Source organism: Sycon ciliatum, chromosome 1, assembly GCF_964019385.1.
Source record: "Sycon ciliatum chromosome 1, ocSycCili1.1, whole genome shotgun sequence".
Taxonomy (NCBI): Eukaryota; Metazoa; Porifera; class Calcarea; order Leucosolenida; family Sycettidae; genus Sycon; species Sycon ciliatum.
The window spans coordinates 92,898,053-92,905,601 of record NC_088643.1 but is presented as its reverse complement, the minus strand read 5'-3'; the positions used below and the strand labels follow the sequence as shown (position 1 = coordinate 92,905,601).

At 45.1% G+C, this 7,549-nt stretch overlaps 1 long non-coding RNA gene across 1 annotated transcript; it reads left to right on the top strand.

Annotated features, from left to right (window-relative positions):
• Positions 1–300: 300 nt before the first annotated feature.
• LOC135806546 (uncharacterized) lies at positions 301–7,548 on the top strand. Its single transcript, XR_010551240.1, has 3 exons — positions 301–392; positions 5,614–5,791; positions 6,367–7,548. It is a non-coding gene; the product is annotated as an uncharacterized LOC135806546 (long non-coding RNA).
• Position 7,549: the final 1 nt, after the last annotated feature.

The window sequence follows — 7,549 nt, the reverse complement described above, 5'->3', positions numbered from 1 at the left end:
TTCGTAGCGCCGTAACGAATATTTTAACGAAAAAAGCTAACGAATATTCGTCAACCGTGAGGTTGCGCACAACGCGTGAACGTTTTCGTAGTGGGTCGACACGGCGGCCGCGCGGGTACGAAGAGTCAAGACAAGGAGTTGTAAAATATCAATATTTTAGTACTCCAGGTGACGAAAAATATTTTCGTAGATCTGCTCTGTTTCGGTCACGTTTGGACGGATCTTCGGAGCAACTTTCGTTACTCGAACCCGGACGGTCGAAATCTAACGAATTTTCGTTGTGCGCAACCTCTCTATTGTAATCTCGGCTACACGTTTACTTTCGCTTGCAACTAACTTGTGACTCGTCATGATTCGCAGAAGGTCATAGGCGCGTAGCTGAAGGAAATAAGGTAAGACTATCGGTTCCACACTGACCACAATGCAGATCTTTGCATACCAAGGAAATTTATAAGCGGATCAGGGAGTTGGGCACGATCCAGTACGACTCCCTGGTGCGGGTACAGGGGGGGGGGGGGGGGGATTTCCGCACCAGGGAGTCGTACCCACACTTCGGCATAGTAAACATATAATCAGAACTGTGCAGTTCTACTTCTAGTCACGGTGCGTGCACAGCACTGTATGCCATTGTTGCACGATAGCCCTGCACTGCAGCAATGAAGAACACTTCCAGAGCACAATCATCATGTAGATAATGATAGATACGTGTACTTTGGTGTGCATAGCACCGTGTTTGCGGGAGGGGAGTGATGGTTCAGTTGGCGGAGCTCTATGAATTCCCGCTTCATATGTTGCATTGCGACCCTGAAGAAACAAGGGAACTGTACCAGGGCATCCTTCCATTGGGAGTCGGGATGAACAGCATGAGCTGGTCACCAGTCTCTTTTGCATGGAATGCATAATCACCGGTCTTGAAGATAAGTCTGACCGAGGCCGAGGCGAGCCTTTATTCAACTACCGTATTTCCTCGATTAATAGACCCGGTCTATTGTTTTTTGAAGAGGGTTGGACCCCCGGTCTCTTATTTGGGCATGGTCCATTATTTGAGCACGGTCCACTATATTTTCATCGGCCCATCGCTGGAAATGGTGGATTTTTAACACGTCTTAATATAGAAGTTCTATTATGACGTGTTAAAAATCCACCATTTCTAGCGATGGGCCGATGAAAATATAGTGGACCATGCTCAAATAATGAAAGAAAGCACTAGCCACTACAAAAATTGTAGTTGCGCAACCGAAAATCGCGTCCTTTTTTGATCCACCACGTGCTTTCTTAGTGCACATGCGCAAAGCGATGAACTCAAATAAGAGACCGGGTCTCTTATTCGGGCATGGTCTACTATTTTTCCGTGAGGCCTCTAGGAGGGTCTACTATTTGGGCATGGTCTATTATTCGAGCATGGTCCATTAATCGAGGAAATACGGTATACATTGGTCAATAGTAATATGCAACACGAATGCGAAGGATGACTGGGTCAACCAAGTCAAGCCGTAGAAGGTATCTTCTATGCTGTTATAGGTGTGCAGTGTGCACACAGGTGGTCACAGATGTATGGTGTTCTTTTTTTTAGCTGGCTCTCACAGAATGATGAAAACTTATAGATTAATGATTATGACATTATGACGATAACTAAGGCTGTGTTTACATGAGAAATTTCAACCCGGGTCGAGTTCAGCCCGGGTCGAGTTCAGCCCGGGTCGAGTTCAGCCCGGGTCGAGTTCAGCCCGGGTTGAAAGTCTGTACGATAGACAAAATAGGTGAGCGTTTACATGAAGACAGTTGACCCGGGTCAAATACTGATATGCCGCCAAAATTCCACTTCTAGAGTCCTGACAGTGTATGGTCACGTGAATCCGTTCGCGCGAAATTTGCATGTGCAGTGCTGTTCAAACCTGGCGCGAGATACGCACAGAAGTACGTTCAGTGTTGCGTTGTATTTGTCCGTATTTTTACGGAAAAACGAAGTTTTGTCCGCAGTACGGATTTCAACCGAATATCCCGCAAACGATCATGTATATGATCGATTACTAAAACCATCATAACTCCATCGTTTCATGTGCAAAGTCAACGATCGAAGGGTCTACGCGGTAGCAAAAACTCCAAGCCGCCCAATGCAACAATCGCTGAAGCGACGTCCGACTCCAGAGATATCGCGCGCCGTATTCAGGTATTCTTACCTTGGCAAAAACAAATTTTTCATCGAACTCTTCGCCATTGTTTTTTTTGGGGGGGGCCTTTTTTGCGTGCCCTTTGAGCAATTGAGCACTTTATAATGATGTAGCCGGCTGAAGTTTGAATCGTCTCGAACAATTTTGAGCGTTCTGCGATGAAGGAGAGTCGAATGGTGTTGATGGGATGATTTGCTTGCATATTAGGCTTGGAGACGACTTTGCTGTGTTACGGCGCCTGATTTGTGGCGGCTTCATAATGGTGCTTGGCATCCTGGCGTTGCTCCTGCCTAGAGCTTTCCAACGAGCCCTAGATTGTGAAAATCAAGCGAAGTAGAACAGAGTGAAACCTAGTGAAGTTGAAAATTGTACTGAATTTGTGCGTAGCCTTTACAGTTGAACTAAATCAGTCAAAATGTTGACCTGAAAAACGAGTACGGAAACCTCTGAAAAGTTCTGCAAAATGGCACTGGCCAATACGCATGGGGGTAGAGGCCACTTGGTAACACTGTACGTTAGTACGATTTTCTTGACCCGGGTTGATTTCAACCCGGGTCAAGCGCAATGCGTCATGTAAACGCGCCATTCATTAATTTTTTGTGCACATGGCGGGTTGAAATCTGACCCGGGTTGAAACGCCTCATGTAAACACAGCCTAAGGGTGCGTTCTTAAATCCTCTCGGAAAAGTTGGAGACTCTCCGAAAAGTTCGAGAGCTGTTCTTATATCCTCTCCGACTTTTAGGAGGCTCTCCAAAGCTCTCCGAGCTCTCCAAGCTTCAGAGGTGGTTGAAACTTGGAGATTCCCGCGGTTTGGGATCAGCGCATGCGAACTACGACTAAAAGCCACGTGTTCATCATGAGTGTACGCATTTCCCTTTTCGCATACGCACATACATTCATCACTCAAGATCGCGGCCCCTTTGACGCTTTATTTTGCTTGACATGTGCAAAATTGCCAAAATATCTCCGAATTCTTCGAGACCCGTTCTTGAGTAATCCCAGTTTCTTCGACTTCTCTTTTCTTCTTCTTCTAGAAGCTAGAGAATATAAGAACGCACCCTAAGTAGAGGTACATGTAGAGAAGAACAATTGAAAAAAAATAGTTTTCATACACACAATCATGTCACACAGAACAACAAGGGCAAGCAAGGCTTGTTAGTCGCTACTTAAAGTTTCATGCTTACGCAATCATCAGGCATGCTAGGCAACATGAGGATGGTACTGGCCATGGCGGTATATATGCCAGGAGAGGGCGGGTCTTGTAGCGCTGTGTGGAAAGCTGTGTGTGAATGTGGGGGCTGTATAGGTTTCACGGCTAGCGGTGTTATTCTAGTTCAAAGTGTGGTAGGTGTGCACACATGTAATTAAAAACTCTGCGTGGAGACAGAAACCTCATTTCGATAAAATAAAGATAAAAAAATAAAGTGAGAGCACTCATGCCACAACAATGGAACAATATTTTAGGATTTGAACGTAGTTTTCATGTGATTATTTCAGTATTTCATGTGATTGTCATAAGAAATCGTCATTACACTGAGAGCTGGACTACAAAGGAAATTTCTGATGATAATCACATGAAAACGACGTTCAAATCCCAAAATATTGTTCCATTGTTGTGGTATGAGTGCGCTCACTTTATTTTTATCGATATACACACAATGTCCTGTGCATGACTAAAAATGGGTGGGTGTTGTGACTTATGAAGTGGTTGTACGCATCAATTTGTTCGAGTTAGGAAGTGGAAATACTGAAGTATACAATTACAGCAAGAACATCAAGTCAGGAATTGAGGGCACAAATATCTAGAGACGAGAGAGAGAGAGACGAGAGAGAGAGAGAGAGAGAGAGACGAGAGAGAGTGGACTTAATATAATCCACAGGGTAGGCCACTCTGACATCTGCGAGCAGAGAATTCCGTAGACAGCTGCCATAAAACTGTATTGTGCGTCGGCCAGAGAGGGCCCTGGGAAAAAGGGAATTCGTAATAAACCGAAGGATTGGCCACGCTTGATTGCTCACTGCTCCTCGGAGAGAACACTGCTATCACGTATGGGAATGAAAAAAATGTTGAAAACACGAACTGGCAGATGTATTTAGGCAACGAAAACAAAGACTAAGACTTTCTGGCGGTAAATATGCTCAAGTGGCAAGAGGGACAATCTAGAGAAAAGTGGTGCCGTCGGCTTACGGTAGTGAACCTGGAAGACAGCGCGGATGTCAAACTTGCAGGATCTAGCTAAGATGTGATGGTGGATATTTCGTTCAATGGATAGCCTGCATTATTCTTAACTTTGCCATATCATACGTTCTTTCTTCCAGCCTGCGTAGGTCCTTGACAAGGGACAGCCAGAATAGGGTGACTGGGTCCGAGAAGTCAACCTTGCTGGTGTCTTCCACTTGCTTCTTCTCAGTATTACTTGAAAGGGCAAACATGAAATCCTCTTCTTTCTTGCCGTTTCGCTTTCTCTTTGGTGTGCATCGTGGCACAGTTCAGACTATCGTACCTGTTTCCTTTTGTTTCTTTGCGGACATGTCGGTAAGATAACCACAGCATTTCACTTACTCTTAGCATCTTTTCTCCTCCACGTGAGAAGAAACTCCTTTATCTCATGCACTTGCTTCGGCTGCGCAGAACACACAAGGAAAAACATCCTCCACCAGGACGCCACGTCTCAGGATGGAGACCTTGATGTCATCACTCCTTTTTCACAAAGTTACTAACTTTCTGGTGGAATGAGGGCATGATGATACCGATCAGCTTTCCTTGTGACCAGTAGCCTCTTAGCAGTCCCCCCTCCGTGGAGCAAGTGGCGGACTGGCCCGGCCTCGTGCAGCATGAGGCATCTTGGTTCTGGGAATACTGGAAAGGTTCATTCGACATGAAGTGGCTTCTTTTATACCATACATACACACTCTACATGCAGTTGCTTTCAGTTTTCAAGGATGTCTTCCAGACCGCAGTCGATTGGGCAAGTCAACATTAGAAGGCGTTTACCCCGTCACTGGTATACCAAAGGTCAAGTACCCATGGTGCACTCATCATGAGCTATGAACCGAGCACAACCTAAAATTACATGTTCTGCAGTATATACTTACTTGTACACAATAGGCATACTGCTCAATTGAAGGAGCTCCCGTTGATGGTCTTTATTTCAGGATTTACCCAGCCAGGGGCTATGGCGTCGATGAAAGAAAATCGAGTCAAAATTAAAGGGGGCAGGGGGTTCGTGTGCATGCGTATGCGTGATAGAAATGTACTGATACAACAATTATCTCCTCTACATTGTACGGTGGTGTCAAAACACTGACCGTTGTTCAGTGTGCTGCAGGGTTCTAGCCAAAGGGGGGGGGGCATATTCTATAGACTCAGGTTGATAATCAGTAGTTCATATTATGTTTTTTCTACCTTCTTACTTGTGCCCACTGCCTTTGCTAAATTAGATCCAGTATCAGCGTACGATGACATAGATGGACTTCACAAACAGTTTGCGGCTCAGAAATTTTCAGAGCCCATGCAGTAGTGGAAGCTATCGCATGGGCCACTAGCCCATAATCTTCTACTTGTCATTCAGACCACAACCAAAAAGACAGGCTACTTCATCTGTAACTTCTTCAACAAGTAAGTTGGCAATGCACTCTTGTGCAAGATACTGACCCTGGCTTGTCGTGTCCGTGCATCATTATGCAGCTGAGAACCATTGTACTTCTAGTAGTGTACAGTATTACTACAATCATGTCCTATCTGTTATTCAGGGTGCATTTGTTTGGTCCCCGTACGATCCAGAACAGGTGCAGTCCCAATAGAACACACTGTTTCAACGCGTACTCTTCCAGTGAACATCAATAAAAGACTGCGGCAAGATCTCACCCTGGTGTTCACGAAATATCCTCTTTTGGGAAGAACCCTGCGCTCTCTGTATACACGTGTATGGTCTTGTCGTTCTGACAAACAGTGTAAATTGTGTGCAAGTGCACAGATATCTACAGACATAGATGTAGATGTAGCTCTAGTTCAGTTGTCATGGCACTTGTGACTTCAGATAAATTGCTTCAGTACCTTGATGTGCTGCGCTGGCTTTTGGTTGCGGATGTAGAAGGCTTCAAGTGTATGATGGGTTTGCTGAAACTATCAACATTGTAGCTATGTGTGCTAACATTTTCATGATGGTCTCTCTGTTCCTGTGTTGTGTTCAGTATTGCTCGCTCTGGTGGCTTTGAAACCAAAGAAGTAGTTGCATGCGGTAGTGATTCTAGCGATGTCGGTGTCAACGTAACGTGCCCAACCCCGGTGAAATATGTGCCACCATGTGAGTTTGATAGTGCCGGTGGACTCTCTCACTCGCCGGCATTGATCGCCTTGTTGGCCATTGCTGTCACCGCCTGGCCCTTGATCAAGAGTGAGTAAATGTACTGTGTTGCTGCCCAACATACACAATCATACACAGCTGCAATATGCCTGGGACTCAGGAAGCCGTACTGCGCTAACAGTTCCTGCTTCCTACTTGACCAGATAACTTATGAACAAAATTCTCAGGGAATTTACTGTTGAAGAAATCAATTAGGTGAGGTATGCAATAGTATGTTGACAACCTTACCTTGTCTGATGAGGCTGGCTAGGCTTTGATCGAAACCAATCCCATAGTTTTGGGGCTTCTGTAATAGCCTTTTTTGTGGCACTTGCCAAGTCTCCCGAGTTTTTATTCATATGTAGTTTTATAGACGTGACACAACCAGCACCCACTCCGTGCTGATTGGTCAGGCGAATTCGAAGCGTTTCATTTTTTCCCCTGGCAGTGCCAGTTTAACCCTTGATCCTAACCTTAATGATTAAATGTACTTATAGCGTTGTGAATTTCGAATAGTTTTGGCTCATTGATTGACTTGCTCAACTCGAGGAATGGCATGGCTTACATCTTGCAATTTGGAAGTTGTGAGAACTGGCTCTGAAGTTCATTGTATGTCCAGCAGGCAGTTGAGTAGCTAGTGAGACAACACAAGACCATCGTACCCGTCTACCTAGATGCCACTGCAGTACTGACCAGCCAGTCACACTGAGTAAACTACATACATGTACATGCAGGCTGCGGGCTGGTCAGCAGTAACTCTCTAGCTCTGCCTCTGGTATCATACGTATGCATGATTTGGCAGTAGTAGTCACTGTCATAACAAGCCCGGATTACATTTGAATCCGTTGAGTTCTTTGTCCATTGTTGATCTCACATTTTGCTGATTGTAATAAGTAAAATACCTGTTAGTAGTTGTTACTAACTTACTACTGCCTGGTACTAGCTTACTCCCAGCAACAGGCCTGATGGCCACCGAGCAGAACACAATATCCGCTTTAGAACCCAAGGCTAGGCGGCATTCATCACCAGAT